Source organism: Apodemus sylvaticus, chromosome 5, assembly GCF_947179515.1.
Source record: "Apodemus sylvaticus chromosome 5, mApoSyl1.1, whole genome shotgun sequence".
Lineage (NCBI taxonomy): Eukaryota > Metazoa > Chordata > Mammalia > Rodentia > Muridae > Apodemus > Apodemus sylvaticus.
In genome coordinates this window covers 53,833,383-53,851,267 of record NC_067476.1, presented here as the reverse complement: position 1 = coordinate 53,851,267, position 17,885 = coordinate 53,833,383, and the positions used below count along the sequence as shown (strand labels likewise).

The 17,885-nt window shown below is 47.1% G+C and overlaps 1 protein-coding gene across 1 annotated transcript in view; it reads left to right on the top strand.

Moving 5' to 3' along the window:
• The first annotated feature begins 464 nt into the window (after positions 1-464).
• The window catches only part of Wipf1 (WAS/WASL interacting protein family member 1), a 105,028-nt gene continuing 87,607 nt past the window's right edge, over positions 465-17,885 (top strand). The window contains exon 1 of the mRNA XM_052182716.1: positions 465-576. The gene's annotated coding sequence lies outside the window, so the exon portion shown is untranslated. The remainder of the gene's footprint in view (positions 577-17,885) is intronic.

The following is a 17,885-nucleotide window of genomic DNA, read 5'->3' as shown; positions in this document are numbered from 1 at the left end:
TGGGGACGCGCGTGGCCCTTGGGCTCCAGTGGGGCCACTCCATTTTAAAAGCCAGCTTTTAAAGTGAATGGAAACTTTCACGTTTCTCACAGCGGGGGCCCTCTGATTCGGGAGCGGCGTGGAGATGACGGGAAAAGGTTTTCCCTGTGGCGTGGGGAGAGGACCTCACCCGGAGGCCCGTGCAGTCTCTAGGGATAGCGTCCTGGGTTGGGTATCCCTTCCAGGGCCGGCTCCAGGGCGCACGCGGGTCCGGATCCCTCGGCCTCCGCCCCGGGGAGAGCCCAGCCCAGGCTCGGGCCCCGCCGGCCACGGAGAGCAGGGCGCGGCGAGGGCGAAGGGCGAAGGGCCAGCGGCTGCCTCGGCGGGCGGCCGCGTGTGGCGGGGGCCCTAGGGGGAGGACGCGGGCCGAGGGGGAGGGCTCACATCTCGGCGAAGTTCCCGGATGGTCGCAGCCTCCCGGCGCGGAGCGCTTTTCCTGCCCGCCCCGGCTCAGCCCTGCGGACCCAGAGAGAAGTTTCCCAGAAAAAAATGCCCCGCGCGCCGCGGGGCCGAGGAGCCGCCCGGAGCCGCCGCACGGTAAGGGAGACGCACCCCGCCATGCAGGGCGCGTCCGGGGTCCACGGAGTTGGGGTGCGGAGGGGCGGGATGTCGGGGCCGCGTCCTCGGCGCCGAGGGGAGCGATCCCCGCTCAGGCCCGCGGTCCAGCCCGCGCGGGAGGAAGGGGCGGCGGCTGCCGAGGCTCTAGATGCCGCGCTCCCTGCTGAGCGCTGCCGGGCTGCACCGACCCAGGGCCGCCCATGGCCCCGACCGATCTAACCGCGCTCTCTCCGTGATGCCCGGGAGCCGCATCTGCAACTCCAGCTCCCCCGAGGGCGGGGGACTTTTGAGCGCGCGGCTCCCAGAACTTGGCTCCGATGCCTGGGAGGCAGCCTGATCCCGGGTTTGTGCCTGCTCTAGGTGCCTGCGTCTGCTCCTGGAAGGGCGGCCCGCTCGGGTCAGGGCTTTGCGCCCGGGGCCTCTCCCTAAATCGTGGACCGCTTTCCTTCAATCTTCATCCCCCCCCCCCCAACATACACTTTATCATGCTTTTCTTTTCAAAGAAAGAACTGTTAAACTTAGCTAGTGTAAGAGAAATCCGATAGGGATGACCCAGATTCTCGGTTTGTGGCTAGACTTTGAACTCAGATTAACAAAAGGTGTGTCTGTGTGGAACCTGGTTTGACTAGGTCTTGCTTAATCTCCAAGGAATATCCCTGGGCTGTGGGCTCCTAACCCCTCAGGGTGTCTGCTGTGAGCAGATTTGGTCTCTTTCTCTGAAAGCTGCTAGTCTGTCTTGGATCTTCCTTGTCCTTCATCTCTCCAGTTCCTGTGCCGGCCTGCAGGTAGATTCAAAGGGACAGTGGACCCGTGTGCAGTCTGGGTAGGTTTTCTATTAACAGTTTCCATACAATTTGAATACTGTATTTTCATTTGAAGGCATTGATAGATTTTTTTTGCATCCTCAAAAAATGCTTATTTCGATAATAGATAAATAACTTAAAATGTAATGTCTGTTTCAGTTTGTAGATCACATTTTGATTTTTTTTTTTCGAGACAGGGTTTTTCTGTGTAGCTCTGGCTGTCCTGGAACTCACTCAGTAGACCAGGCCAGCCTCGAACTCAGAAATCCATCTGCCTCTGCCTCCCAAGTGCTGGGATTACAGGGGTGCACCACCACCGCCCTGCACATTTTGAATTCTTAAAGAGAGAAAGTCTGGCATAAACTATGGGCTTTCTGCTTCGTACAGTGCTCAGGTGCTGCCTTCTACCCTGATTCAGCAGGTTGAGTCTCTGAGAGATGTGGGGTGGTGGGTGCACTGTGTGTCCCTACACGCATCTGCGAGTGCCTGTCGCCGGCTGAAGAGAAGCCACAGACTGGGTTTGGCCAATGTTCTGGATCAGCTCAGCAACACCACGTCTTCCCTGAGAAGCCATAGCTTTTCTATTTGGCCACCTATCACATGAGCTCTTTTATAGATTATGTGATGGAGAGCAAAGTGATTTGAAAGCAGGGAATGGTCAAATTCTGGGACAATAAGGGAGAATGAACCTCATTCCAGATGGAGGGATGCGCATCTTCCTTCAGTTGTCCATTTCACACATTTTCTGCTGTGTGTTTAGCTACTGCCGGATGCCCTTAGACCTACTGTGTGACTGTGTCGACAGACAGTGGTTCCACCACAGGGTCTCAGGCTAGAGCAGCATAACAGCTTATGAGACAGCAAGAAGCAATTTGATACAAAGTAACTCAGTCACTAGGCACTGTGTATCAACCAAGACACAAGCAAAAAGGACCTGCCAGATTTGGCAGCAAAGAGAAGAACGCCAGTGTCTTTTAAACTTGACTGTGCCAGGGCGCTCTGGCAGCCGCGAGCCGACTCTCATGAATGGTCAGGATATTCTGGTTTTGTCACGGTAGTCTTTGATATCTGAGTGTGGTCCTAACTATAGCTGTAATTTTAAAGACGTGCACTTTCCACGGTGAAGTCAAGTATTCGTTTATTCTTTTTATACTTTTGTTCTAAAGCACACGAGAACATTTTTAATTTCTCCCTGTAACCCGTTCGTTTCTAAGGACCTGGGAATCTAGCTCCCAGAGCTGTGGCCTTCCTGGAGCCTGTCCTCCAATGGAGTCTACGAGAATTCTGATGATTCCCATGCCGTGGCCCCTCTGCAGATGGTTTCCAGCAACCCATGTAGTCAGTCAGGCCGTGGGCCCCACACCGGCCATTTGGGTTGCAGTTGGAATCAAGCCTGCTGCTCTTTGAAGTGAGGGTCTCTACTGGAACATTTAGTCATGTTCTCTGCTGAGTAGAGGGGAGACTTAGCTCAGAAGGGTTTGTCCCGGATGTTTCCCATCACTGTAGACAACTTTGTTGGGAACAGCAGGGCTGGAAGGCAAATGTGGAAAGGTGGAGAACAAGGGACTTCCAGGCTGGAGAGATGGCTCAGCGGTTAAGAGCACTGACTGTTCTTCCAGAGGTCCTGAGATCAAATCCCAGTAACGAAAATCATCCATAATGAGATATGATACCCTCTTCTGCAGTGTCTGAAGACAGCTATAGCGTACTTATTTGAAGACAGCTATAGCGTACTTATTTAGTAATAATAGTAATAATATAATAATAACAACAACAATAATAATAGCTATAAGAAGAACAAGGGGTTTCAAGGAGTGGGATTCCTTTCAGCTGCTGGGAGTTAGCCTTTCATTGGTTTGTCCTGTTAGCAATTATTCATCACTGTGTATGTGCTCGCCATGGGGAGATTCAGGTGTCGCGTTCTGTCCCACTGTCCAGCTTCAGTTGAGAATCACTCCTGGTGTCACTTCCCTGGGACAAAGGACTTCCTCCTGGAGCCTCGTTACACTGCCCAACCCTAACAAATGTAGCTGTTGCTCACCCCGTGGGTATCATAGGCAGGCTGAGATCACTAACTGACTCATGGGTACTTTTGAACAATAAAACCCTTGAGGATCCCTTCAGTTAGTTGGGTAGTGTTCTCTGCTAACGTGTGAATTAGTGTGGAGTGAGCTGCTGGGTCTTAGCCATGTGTGATGAGAAGCTTATAAAGGCTCAGTTCTGCGTGTGGAGTGAGGGGTGTAAGTCTTGGTTTGGTTTGTTTGTAGCAGGTTATGATAGGTAACCTTGGCTTGCCTGGAACCTGCCATGTAGACCAGGCTGGCCTGGAACTTGGAGCAGTCTTCCTCCTTCTGCCTCTCAGGTCCTGGGAATACATGCATGGGCCTCTGGCCCTAGAGCATTCACTTTCGAGAGCCCACAGGTGATGACAGTGTGCTGAGTATTGTTTCCGCATGGTTTCAGCATGGACCACGAAGTCTCCTTGATCTTGTGTCTGATACAAGCACTCTGTCTTACAAGGTCTTTTTTTCCTTTACCCCTAAAGTGAGAGCAGCGATCTCTACATAGAGGATGGCTTTGAGGGTCATATGTGGTCACGTGCACGGGATACTTAGCAGGTTGTGTACAATGGTGCTGTTGGTGCTTGTGAGACATTATCATTAACACTGTTATATAATCAGTGTGGACAAAACAAAGCAGCCTACACATAGGAGCTGCTTTTAGTATAACTTAACATAAAGAAACAGTCTCTCGGATCCCCCTGATCTAGCTCGTTTGGCGTTTACCATGTAGCCCCAAGGAGGAGAAGAATCTTGATGTCTGAGTTCTGCAGTCTCTGTCTACCCGGAAGAGTCTACACTGCTGAGGTTTTTAGGGCAGATTAAGGTCAGGGAATGCAGCACTTTCTTAGCCCCTAGGCACCAGGAAATATTGGTTATCATGCCCTCCATCCGTGGGAGTGGAGTTTAACAAGGATATTAGCTGCCTGCCTCAGTCCAAGCAGCTTTGATCTCAGGTGTGGAGCCCAAGCCCAGTAGCTAGGACATCATTTCTTCTTGTGGCCAGACAGCTTGTGGAAAGAGCATTACAGAGTTGCCCTTTAGTCACAAATACTTATCGAGAAAGCAAAAGCAATAAAAGAACACAGTGAAAGAACACAGGTGAGAGTCACGAGATGTAACTAACTACAACTTTTGTATTGTAGTTTTGATTGCTATGACTCACATAAAAGTGTGTCTCTGTTACATTTTAATGTTTACTATAAATGGATTTTTCTCTTTGAACAAGCCATTTATTTAGTATAAATGTTTCCTTTTTCTTTTCTTTTCCCTTGTTTTGTTTTGTTTTCAAGACAGGGTTTCACTGTGTAGCTCTGGCTGTCCTGGAACTCACTCAGTAGATCAGGCTGGCCTCGAACTCAGAAATCTGCCTGCCTCTGCCTCCCAAATGCTGGGATTAAAGGCTATCCCACCAATGCCCGGCTAATTCATATTTTCTTTTGGTTCTGTCTTATCTCTCAATTATACTAGTGTGCATTTTGATTTTCGTTTTTGCAGTGCTGAGGTTTGAACTCAGTGCTTCAGACATGCCAAATAAGACTCTAACACTGAGCCCAATTTTTTTTTTTAAATCTTAATTTATTTTTATTTTTGTTTTTCGGGATAGGCCTTGAACTCAGAGATCAACCTGCCTCTGCCACCTGAGTGCCTACCCTAAAGGCATGCACCCACCCAGCCCAATTAAATTAAGTGAATGACATTCTTTAAAGCTTTCAGTGATTTTGGTGGCACACACCTTTAATCACAGCACTTGGGAGGCAGAGCCTGGCAGATCTCCAAGTTCAAGGACAGCCGGAGCTACAAGGAATCTCTGTCTCAAACAAACAACAACAACAACAGCAAAAACCATGGGCTATTCTAGAACAAGAAATGTGTTAGGATAACGTTTGCTGTCCTTTTAGCTGGGTGGTGGTGGTGCACCTTTAATCCCAGCACTCAGGAGGCACGGGCAGGTGGAGCTCCGTGAGTTCGAGGCCAGCCTGATCTACAGTGTGAGTTCCAGGACAGCCAGGGCTACACAGAGAAATCCTGTCTTTAAAAACAAAACAATACAACAACAACAAAATAGAACAATCCAGGGGCTGGAGAGACATGTGCCTGTGTACTGCATGAATGCAGGTGTACTTGGAGACCAGAAGAGCGTGTTGGTTCCCGTGGAACTGGAGTTAAAGATGGCGTGAGCCACTGTGTGGGTGCTGAGCCGCCTCTCAGCTCCTCCCTCCCCACTCCTCTCTCCCTCTTTTTTCCTTCCTTCCTTCCTTCCTTCCTTCCTTCCTTCCTTCCTTCCTTCCTTCCTTCCTTCCTTCCTTCCTTCCATGTCCCTCTTCCTTCCTATAATGTCACTAGTCACATGCCATTTAGTTGATTCATTTAATGTTCGAGCAACCCTGTGAGATTTCTGTTTATGTGGTGCGTGAGGCTGAGTTTCGTAGCTGGTGGCAGGGTTAGTTCAGACCGGGGCAGTCTTATTCCAAACCCTGCACCTTTAACTCAGCTCTGCCTCCACCATTATCGGACATGACCCACCCACTCCTGGCTTCTGCTAAACTGTGGTTCCCATGTCCATCTAAGTGCCTTCCCTGCATCGTCCCTTCCCCTGACTTCTCTACATCTGTAGGTGAGTTCCACAGACGTTAAGAAGACAGAGTGAATAGGCTTTGTTACTATTCTGTGAAAGGACATAGGCAAGTGAGTGGGAGGTACCTGTTAGCTCCCACCTCTGGGGTAACGATGGTGTCTTAGTCAGGGTTTCTATTCCTGCACAAGCATGACCAAGAAGCAAGTTGGGGAGGAAAGGGTTTATTCAGCTTACAGTTCCACATTGCTGTTCATCACCAAAGGAAGTCAGGACTGGAACTCAAGCAGGTCAGGAAGCAGGAGCTGATGCAGAGGCCATGGAGGGATGTTTCTTACTGGCTTGCTTCCCCTGGCTTGCTCAGCTTGCTTTCTTATAGAACCCAAGAATACCAGCCCAGGGATGGCACCACCCACAGTGGGCCCTACCCCCCCCCCATCACTAATTGAGAAAATGCCCCACAGCTGGATCTCATGGAGGCACATCCCCAACTGAAGCTCCTTTCTCTGTGATAACTCCAGCCTGTGTCTAGTTGACACACAACCAGCCAGTACAGACGGTAAGCACGGCTCACACTGGATGAGAACTCGCAGCTCACACTGGATGAGAACTCACTCCTACACACTGACACGCGCCCTGCTCCCTCAGCTCACTCCTCTCAGTCACCAGTCCCTGTTTTCTGTTCTGCCCTGAATCTCCGTCTTTTCTACCCACCCCACTAGACAACAGACTCTTCAAAGCAGTCACTTTTTAAAAACATCCATTTTTGCGCTTATTCCCCCAAAATGAAGTTCATTTATTACTCTCTACTAAGCGATGGTAACTTCTTCACCCTGGCAGTCAGAGTTGAGGTGAATGACTTTTCTAGGAAGTCAAAACAGATCCTTGTTTTGCAGAAAACTCTGATTTTAAGATGCCGGGAAACATCTCAACCTAAAACTGGACTTTTTACTCTGGGTGATCTGTATAAAGTCACCTTCGTTGCCATGGTTAATTTAGCTGTAGAGTATCTTATACCCAAAATAGGAAGTAGTTCTGATAACTCATAGGATTTGTGTTCTTGTAGAAGGGACGATCATTACTAAAATACTAAGAGGTGCTAGTCTCTGCTCTAATACTGCCAGAGACAGAGGCAGATAGACCCCTAAAATGAGGCAGGTAGGGACAGACAAAGCTCCTGGCTAATCACAGGGGTGCACCCTTGAGGTGACACAGGCCAGCAGCCAGGAGCATCCCACAGTTAAGACCCAGGTCTGGGGACCCCACAACAAGCCTAGGATAAGAAAAGTCCAAGTTATTTTAGGAGACAAGGCCAACCTACCTCCTCCCACTCACAGTGAGTCCTGGAGGGGGAGAGAGGTGGCGTACAGAGCCCAGACCCCATCGAGCGTCCTGTCCACCTAGCGGGCGCTCCTTCAGATCAACCACAGAGACTTCGGTTTGCTTGTCTGTTTTTCAATGGATAAAAACTTCAGGCAGTCTTCTTGACACCCCGTTCTCAGGTCTCCTCTCCTTCGCTGAGAGCTTTTTCTTTCCCTCACTGAATTTCCTCATTTACTCGCTCTGGTCCACGGGCCTCAGCCTTGTGCTCCAGAGGCAAGGGCTGATCCAGGACCTCTGCGGCAGCGCGTGTCTGGCAGTGCGTGTCTGCTCCTCTTCACCTGAGTGTGAAGGCTCCACCTGGGGCTGCGCAGGGACGCACAGCGGAGAGAGATGTTTAAACAAAGCTGGTGGGCGCCAGCCTCCCCTGCCACCGACTCTGTTGACCTTGGGCCGGTTCTGTCTGGTGCCTGCAGCGGGAAGGAAGTGGTGCGTGAAATAGGGACTCGGATGCAGTGTTCGTGGCTAGAGGAGTCGATTGTAACGTTAAGCCAAAGTTGACTTTTACATGAGTTTTTTTCATTTTTATTACATAGACAATGCATGTTCCTTTAAAATATGTCTCTGTGTTAAGATGTTCATACAGTCACCAGCAAGCGAAGTGACTTGTTCCTTTAAATCCGGGCAATTTGTCTTTTCTCTTACTTATTCCCAACATGTCTTTTCTTCTCATACTTTAACCATCCCCACAGAATTTGGGGATGTGTTACTCATTTCTTTCTTACTTCGTTTTTAATTATTCTTGTGGTAAAGTGAAAAAAAAATCACCAACCAGTGAAGCGTTTAGTGTTTCTTGGACACCCAGCTGTAGGGACCTCCTCTGCATGGTCATTGTTAGACTGAGCTGAGGCTCAAACCCGGGATCTTGAATATGCTAAGCACATGGAGGCTATGCCGCTGGGCTGTACACCAGCGCCCTGCCCCCATGTGTCTCTGACAGCTGGGTAGCATTCTGAAGTTGGGATGTATTTAATTAGTCCCCTTTTGGTTGATCACAATCACTCATTAGAGCGTTCACTGTTAAGTCAGCGACTATATCAGCTCACCTGTTAGTTTGCTCTGTGGCAGAATGCATGTCGTAATTTACTGTTGACCCTGCATAGACCAACAGACCAATGGGCTGCTGGGTAACTTGGTTTTTTTCTGTCCATTTGTATTTCTGATGACCTCAGCTCATTTCTTAAGCATCACAAACATTTTCTGGTTGGTTTGTGTGAGAGATTGTGTGTGTTGAACAAGAAAGCTAGACCCATAAAGGTCAAAGAAAGCCACTGACTTGGTCTCTGAGAGATACAATGTTGAAGTGTTACTTAGCCATCAAATGATGCTCAGGAAACCTTGGGTCTCCCCTCCCCCAGCAGAATAGATGAGCATCCCACAGAACCTTGAGAAAACATGTATCCTAGCTATTTACTCTTTGGGAACATAAACAGAGAGAGCAGTGTCTGGACCACAATAGTCGTGTGTTGTGGAGATGGGTAGTTAAATAAAGGAGGCAGTCAGATCAGGCGGAGGGAGAGGAGAAAGGAAGCAGCAGTGCTTAAACAGGCCACATCCCATCGGCACCCCACCCCCGTGTGTGTGTGTGTGTGTGTGTGTGTGTGTGCTCTCGAGTGTGTGTGCCATCAGGTAGGCAGGGGGTGTGACTGACAGGAAGGACTATAGAAATGGATTGCGCACAAACTGGGTTAGAGTGTGGAGAAGAAAGAAATAATAAACCAGTTCTCAACCCTGCATCTCAGACAGCAAGTGGAGGAACTTTAAGACAAGCCTTCACATGTGCCAGAAATTCCTGATTATATTTTTGAGAACCTAGAAAAAGGCAAAATAGTTGAAACCCTTTTAAAAGCTTTTTAAGTCAATAAGGTAGTTTATTTTAGTCAGGGCCTCTGTGTGTCCATTACAGCTGTAATCTGATCACAAATTTCTAAAGAGAAACCCAGAATGGCGGTTTTAAAGAATACTGGGGTTTTAGAATAAAGACACACATTGCTCTTTCTCCTACAATTACCACTGCTTATTTTCAAAATTTACATTTTTTCCCCTGAGACAAATAAAAAAAATGAGGTTGAGGGTGTATAGAGCTTGTGTTAGTGCAAGTCCGAGAGCTCTAAGGTCATTTTCTAGGCAGTATAATTCCCTCCCCCCTTAATCTGTTTTTGAAGAGGAACTAGAATCAGAAAAAAAGATAATCTCTCATGATTAAAGAACTCTCAGTATCATTTGGCCTTATTTTAACCATAAAATTCCTCTGTGTGTGGAAGTATCTTTTCTTTTTTCTTTTTTTAAAGGTTTATTGACTTATGTATCTGAGTGCTCTGTCTGCATGTACATCTGCACACCAGCAGAGGGCATCAGACCTCATTACAGGTGGTTGTGAGCCACCATGTGGTTGCTGGGAATTGAACTCAGGGTTTCTGGAAGAGCAGTCAGTGTTCTTAGCCACTGAGCCATCCTCCAGCCTTATGTGTGGAAATCTTTAACTGACTAGCTCCATTTGCTATGATAAAATAATGCATATTTTTCCCCTTGGAGCTTAGGAGAAGTTTTATTCTCCAACAGACCATGTGTTCAGCACTTGTGCTGTTGTTCAGATCACAAATGAGTATGTCCCTGCTGCCTGAGGAGTGGCTCAGTGGGGCACCTCTGGTGGCTCTCCTCCACAAAAGCCAAATACATACGTCCTTTCATACTTGTGACCCTAGGACTGCCCGGTGAAGACCGGTAGATCCAGAAACTCACTGGCCAACCAGCCAATCAACAGTGAGCTTCAGGTTCAATGAGAAACCCTCTCCCAAATAAAATTGAGACTAGAGGGTAGCACCTGATATCTCCTCTGGTGTCTCCATGCCTCTGTGTCTGCACACCTGAATACACACACACACACCTATGCACCTCACAATACATAAATTTTAAAAAGGCAAAAAGAAATATGTATTAAAAGTTGATTTTTTTTCTCCCCTCTCTCAAGTTTTCCTTCCTAAAGATAATATGAGTCACTCTGGCTCATGCTTTTTCTCTGCTTATATAACTATCAATAGCCACATTTCCACAAATAGCTTCTAGTAATAAGAGTGGACTTCCACATACTAGTTTGTACTTTTTTCTTTCACAGCACTTAGGACTAAACCCAGGACCTCAAACAGCTCCAGGCAATATTTTTTTTGAAATATAATAGAGCATCACAGACATTCTCTACAGATTAAAAAAAAAAAAAAACCTCAATTACAGCATGAATGTTTACTATTCTGTCACTTGTTCCCCCGGTCACACTGTTTCAAGGTTTCTTCTGCAGGTGTAGTTTTTCTGAGAGCACGCTCTGCACGTGCGTTTGAACACGCTAACACACAGAAGCTTTTGTTTCTGTGTGTTGGTCCCTGAGGTGGTATTACATTCCGAAAGCTGTGGCAATTCACAGTCTGGCTAACACAATTTGAGAGTGTTCCCTACATCTCTGCTACCCAGTTCATTTTAGGATACAAACTTTCTACCCTCCTTTTCTTCATTTGTTTCAAATGATTTTTTTAAAATGAAATCCTCTTCAATAACTCTGCCTTAAGGAGAAAATAACTCCCACTCATTTGAACTATTCATGCCCCATCTTTTTCTTATTTTTTTATGTGTATAAGTTCATCTTTTAGAAAAGATTCTAACCTGTGAGATTAGATGTCTAATCTCACAGAGATTAATTATTCTGTGCTAAACTAAAGCAAAACACTTTCTATTAATAATAAAGTCAATTGAGACCTTTCAATCCTATTTTTTCCCCTCTAAACATATATTATTTACGACATTGTCTCAGAAAATATAAATGTTTCACTAATGTGAAGAACAGAAACATACCAAATACAAAGTTGGGGATATTTAAGGAGTCTTAAGCCTAAAGAGCTAATTGGGTTCCCTCTTGAATTCAAAACTCCAAAGACAAAGGTTCTTTGAAGACATTCATTGGAGGCTCTGCGGAAATTACACACTGAGGAAAAAGCAAACCGTTGCAGATAGAGATTGAAACCTGGAGAGGCCTGAGAGCCCCGCCCTCCTCACTCCTGTGGATTTTCCTGGGAGGTGAGACTCCATTCCACTTCCCCTGCCCTTGTACTTGCTGAGTTCATTATAAAATTATTTGTGCATAACTCCAGCAGTACACTGGCTAATCAGGAACAGCTGCGCAACTGTAGTCGTTTATAAGAACAGAATAACAAAATCAATCAGCAAGAATTTTTTGTCTTTGAGTAGGTCAGGTCAACATTGTGTAGCCCAGAATAACAGCATTTTGTAACTAACCTTACACAGATGGGGGAAAAAATCATTGGAGTGGGCAGAAGTTGGAATTTAAAATTAGGAAACACTGTGGGTTCTTGATAGCCCCACTCCGTAGTAAAGTGGTACTATGTCTTTGATGTTAATTACTGCTTAAAAGGCTAGGAAGATTCATAAAGGGTCCCCAGAGTAAGGCTGAATTGTCCTTGTCAGTATCCCCAAAGAGAAGTCTGTCCATTCTGCCCATCTTCCAGGACTGAGGCTAGTCCAGGGCTTCATGCTAGGACGACACTGTAGATCAGGCAACCCTGAAACCAAAGTCACATTATGGTAAAGAGAATTCCTCCGATCCATATGTCCTTGCGCAGAGCCCCAAAGGCCCACGGCAGCTGGGTGAAGGCACAGAATGTGGCCCTGTCCCTATGACGCCAGGTAGTCAGTCGAAAGGACCAGAGGCTTGCTGGTGGGAAATCTCTGCACTCAGGATCTCTGACTGTGCCGTAGCTGTGAAGGATCCTGCCTCTGCAGGGGTATGTACCTATCTGGCCTTTTACTCAGAATAGTCTCCTGAAATAGTGTAAACTCTAGGAATGTAGTCTCAGAATAAGACTTGACTATCACCCGGCTCGCTGACTCAGTCCCTTTTCTACCCTACCCCGCGTTAAAGGCAGAGATGAAGGGAACAGGGCAGTCGAGGAGGATCACGAGCGCTCTCAGCCTTGTTGCACAAGGGTCGGGTGAATTTGACAGTGATACTGTACTGTGTGGAAGGGGAGGTCACAGATCTGGAGGAAGATAAAAGTTCAGGTTTCTGGTAGGACAGACCACCCGGAAACTGTTCGGAATGAGTACCATTAACGACGCTGTCAGTACTAGAAACTGTCAGTCAGAGATCTGATGAGCACAGAGGGGTTTAGCTAAATGATAAGTAAGGGAAGGGCAGTGCTCCTACATTTCTCACTGAGCTGAGATAGCATATGTATAACATGTAAAGATCCATTAGCCAGCAACTAAAAAGCTGCATTTATACTTAGTGTGCACTTGCTGAAGAAAAGACATAAGCTGGAACAATGATCCTGCTATGACAAGGAGGTTTTTAAAGTAATATTGCTTTTCTAATGTTTAATAATTATATTATGTTGTTATACACTATATGCAATAATGATATTACTTTCATTTGAGACGGGGTCTCTATAGGTAGCTCTGGCTGGCCTGGAACTTGCTATGTAGACCAGGCTTGGCTTTGAGCTCACAGAGATTCTCCTGCCTCTACCTCCTAAATATTTAGATTAAAGTGCCACTATCTCTGGCACATAATATTACTTTTTAATAATATTGCTAGTGGCAGATTTTGTGTTATATACAGTAAAAATAAAAATCACACTCACTATGCACACACACATCCTTTATTATCTGCCTTTGTTTTGCACACAAACATACAACCTGAAACCATCTTCCACACCTTTTGTGTGCACCCTCACACACAGATGTAGCACTTTAAGAAGTACTTCAGCTCTAACCAGGAAGCACCAATTCCATACTTCCTTGGACAAGTCTGCGTATTGCTGTATATACTGTGTGTGTGTACTTCACAGATAGTTCAAAAGTCAGTGCTTCCTAATGAGTGAGTGCTCTGGACCATCCCAGTTCAAGCCCCACACAACTGTGTGTGCCATGGAGGGCATTTGCCATGACACTGGTGATTCCTGAGAGTGGACAAGAGTACCCACACGGGGCAGCACCATCGAGACGTCCAACCTGCTGTTGGTCGGTGCCTGTGGCCATTGCTTGTAAGTCTGACTGAGGAACAACACATTGCTGCTTTGGCTCAGCTTGGACTATCCTGGATGGCAACCAGCCAGTAGGAGCGGAGCACTACTCTTGAAATGTCTCGATTGGTACTGGCAGGACAGGGCTTCCAAGTTGTGCATGGGAAGGTTCCATGTCTGCATGCTGATGTGTGGTTTCCCAATAAACTCAGATACCCAAGAGAGTGGAGTAGAGTCCTAGCAGCTTCATCCATCTCATCCCTGGTCCTAGTAATACTGAGATGGAGAGGAAAACCCAGCCTATCAATGAAAGAAGGAAGGTTAGGAGTCAGGGGCTTCTGAACTTCAAGGAGAGGCCCAGCAGGAGGCCTATCTTCCTCACCAGGCATGGGGAGCCCCTTGCAACTAGCTTGCGGGCGACGGGTCACCGAGATCTGGTGACCTGAACCAAGCTGTGGATTCAAAGGAAACACTCATTGGAGAAAACCCATCTCGAGATTGCTCAGCGTTTGTGTAGGAGGCTCCCTCCTCCTCCTTGCCGTGCAAGCCCCCTGCCATCTTTGTTTTAGCTGCCATGTCCTCCTTCATACATCCTGATTGCTTTGTAGTGTAGCGTATGCCTTAACCTCCTCCGTGGTCTGTTGAGTGCCTGTCTCTCCGTTGGATGATAAACTGCTTGATGGCTTGGAAGCACCACTGTTCACCCTTCAATTCCCCTAGCACCAAAATGCTTAGCACATAGGAAGTGTTCAAAGCTCCTAGTGTTCTAGAGCAGTCTCTGTGGCTTGACCTCCTCTTTTGTGGTGGCGGGGGAGGGTGCAACAGAAGTTTACTGATGGTATTCAAGAGAGCAGGGAGGGCTCCTGAGGTCCCTGCTGTTATTGTGGGGGTCTGGGATGGAAATTGTGAGGGAGATGCTCATTGTTGGGGGCCAAGTTGGGAGGGACAGGGACTCCTCAGCAACTGAGGGCCTCTCTCTTGCTCTCAGTGTCCTTGCTGGGGTGGGAGGTCCAGGGCTTCTTACTCCTGGGAGGCTGTGTAGGCCATGAGGTCCACCACCCTGTTGCTGTAGCCATGTTCATTGTCATACCAGGAAATGAGCTTTACAAAGTTGTCATGGAGAGCAATGCTAGGCCCAGCGTCAAAGGTGGAGGAGTGGGAGATACTGTTGAAATCGTAGGAGACAACCTGGTCTTCAGTGTAGCCCAGGATGCCCTTCAGTGGGCCCTCGGATGCCTGCTTCACCACCATCTTAATGTCATACTTGGCAGGTTTCTCCAGGCGACACGTCAGACCCACAACCGATACATTGGGGGTAGGAACACGGAAGGCCATGCCAGTGAGCTTCTGGCTTGACCTGCTTTAAAACGGCCTATTAACAGGAATTTGGGACATTGAAATCTTAGCTACTGTTGATGCCCATTAAGTAGGTCATGGGATCAAGCCCCCCTCAGTTATATTGGCTATCAGTACAGTTCTAAACTTAGTATGACAAGATTTTACCTATTTCATCAATAACAAAGTGTTGGCCATTTCCTAATTTCTTCTTGACTTGGGTGTTTCTCACTTGTCCTTTGCCAAGGTCTCAGAAATTGGTGAACAACCATGTTTAGAGAAATAATGATAATCTAATAACAATAATGTTCTTTTTTTCTTTTACACTTATTTAATTAACATTTTGTATGTACGGATGTGGGCGCGTGCATGGCATGCTGTTCAGATGGAGGTCAAAGGACATCTTTTGGGAGTCTCTTTCCTGTCTCCCATATGGGTCCTGGGAATTGAACTCAGGTTATGAATGCCTTTCTTCAATAGGATGTGATGGAGCTAATTTGGCTTGATTCCTAGAAGAGTGATGAAATAGGAATGAGAGAGAGACAGAGAGAGAGAGAGAGAGAGAGAGAGAGAGAGAGAGAACACTTCCTTCCTTCCTTCCTGCAAGGAGAACTGGATCTCAAACCCAGCTGCTAAGGGCCTGGACTCAGGGAGCTGTGGCCCTCCTGGCCTGGGAACTGGAGAGGGCAGTAGACTGTGGTTCTAGCCAGATGGAGCATGAAGCCTTCCTAGAGGAGGTTGGGCAGCCTTTGAAGGCTTCCCCACCAGGTGTTATCCCCCACCCAGCACTCTGTCAAGACCAAGATACCTCCTGTTGCCCCAGACCTTCCTTACACCTGTAGAACAATGACCTGGAGATCTTCAGAGATAGAGATAGCAGAGAAGTTCAGTACTTTATCAGATAAGATAGGGACCTCTCTGAGCCTGAGGACCTCAACACGGTCCCAGGCAGCAGGGTGGGTTGAGAGGTCTTAAGGGTTGAGATAGAGATCTTTGTCTTGCTCTTATCTTGGAGACCTTGGGGGAGGGGTCACCGTTAGGATTTCAGAATCTCTGTCATAGTAAGCTTAAACATTTAATGTTAAATTTAGCAGATTTCTAACAAGATTGAGAACTAGTACCTATTAAGGATATCTGACTTAGACAATGTATGTCTGCCTTTAATTATTTGCTCTAGATTGTATCTAGCAAATGAAAAAATTATATTGTAACTTAATGACAGTAGCAAAAACAAGGCTAAATATAAATATATATATTGCTTTTTTTGAGTGCTAAATATATTTTTAAGGCAGTGATCCTTAGCCTTTTAAAGTTGTACATTTTTAAAGTAATATTAAAATTACTATTTATCAAGGCAGGATAGAAACCCCATGAAAAATCTTATCTCAACTGCAAAGTGTCTTTGGAGATTTTGTTTTGTTTTGTTTTTTGTTGTTGTTGTTTTTTTTGTTTGTTTGTTTGTTTTTGTTTTTTTTGGAGACAGGGTTTCTCTGTATAGAGCTGACTGTCCTGGAACTCATTCTGTAGACCAGGCTAGCCTCGAACTCAGAAATCTGCCTGCCTCTGCCTCCCAAGTGCTGGGATTAAAGGTGTGTGCCACCACTGCCTGGCTTGGAGATGTTTTTTAAATCGGGTTATTCTCAAGCAAGAAGGTGGTGAAGCAGGGACTTTTCACAACAAAGATGGTGGACAGTCCTGTGACTGCCTTTGACCAAAATGGCACTGAAGCTATAGCTAGTCATGTGACTGCCCCTAGCTAAGATGGCACTCAAACTATAGCTCTTTTCCCGAGCCCTTAGCAAAGGTGGTGGAAAGTCATCTGTTACATCTTAGAATGGAATGGCATCTGTTTACAGAAGTGTGACTGTGTATCAACAAAGAGATGAACAGACCTATAAAGAGACAAATGGTAATGTTTGCCTGGTGGGCAGGATATTTTGTGCAAGTGAGACCTCTTCCTACCACAGTAGGCAGCTTCTGCTGCCATGCAGGTCAGAGAGGGTTTCACCCAAGGGTCCTAAGACCTTGGGTGATGGGGGTGTGTCAGCAAGAAGGCCAGCTGTAGCACGAAGACTGTGCCTGGGAGTTCCTAGTTCATGCCAACCAGTGGGGTAGCTTACCAAGTCGCTGGCGTTTGGATGGAGAGATCAGCGATCTGATGGCTGGGAAGTGGCCTGCCTGACAGGCGGGTGTGTCTGGATGTGGTCCACGAGGTAGGGAGGCCATCAGCCTTCCAGTTTATGAATCTGATTATGACACCGTTGATGGATGTGTTTTGTAATGTGGTGGCATGATGCGGCAGGAGGAGATGTCTTAACGGACCCATACTGAAGCATCCCCCACCCCAAAGTACCAACCATATGATGGGTCTAGTATAAAATGAAGTTTATATGGGGCATGAGAAAGAAAGGGGACACGGAGAGAAAGATAGAGGAGAGAGAAAAAGGTGAGAGGGGAAGAGGCTGTCTAGGAACACATGGAGAGAGGGGCAGGGACCAAACTCCTACTTGGCTGTGGTTGGGTAACTGTTGGGCAGAACCTAGAGGATATGCTAACTGTAAAGTATCTTTGGCCTGAGGCTTATTCCAGCCCTGGTTCTGCACAGTTCCCTCCACAGGAAGAGCACTTGGGGGAACTGAAAGGGCAAGGCCAGAGAGCAGGGCTGTGAAACTGTCCATGGCAACTGCAGAACACCATACTTTGTAGGCTGGATGAGAAGTGGTCCATTTCCTCCCAGCGTCCTTCCCTCAGGGCTGCAGTACTGTCAGCTCCCACTGTGAGTCCTCTGCTAGAAGGCTTCCTGGTCACCCTTTCAACCCCAGAAAAAGACCAACTGAAGTCACGCCCACTCTTCACCTTACCTGATGTGGGATCCAGCTTCAAATCCATTGTCTGTCCCCTACCTTCCTTCCTTCCTTCCTTCCTTCCTTCCTTCCTTCCTTCCTTCCTTCCTTCCTTCCTTCCTTCCTTCCTCCCTCCCTCCCTCCCTCCCTCCCTCCCTCCCTCCCTCCTTCCTTCCCTCCCTTCCTTAGTATGTAAGTGGAGCATTGCACACATGTGTATGTTTGTAGAGGCTGACAGTCAGCGTTAGAAGCTGTTTCTCAAG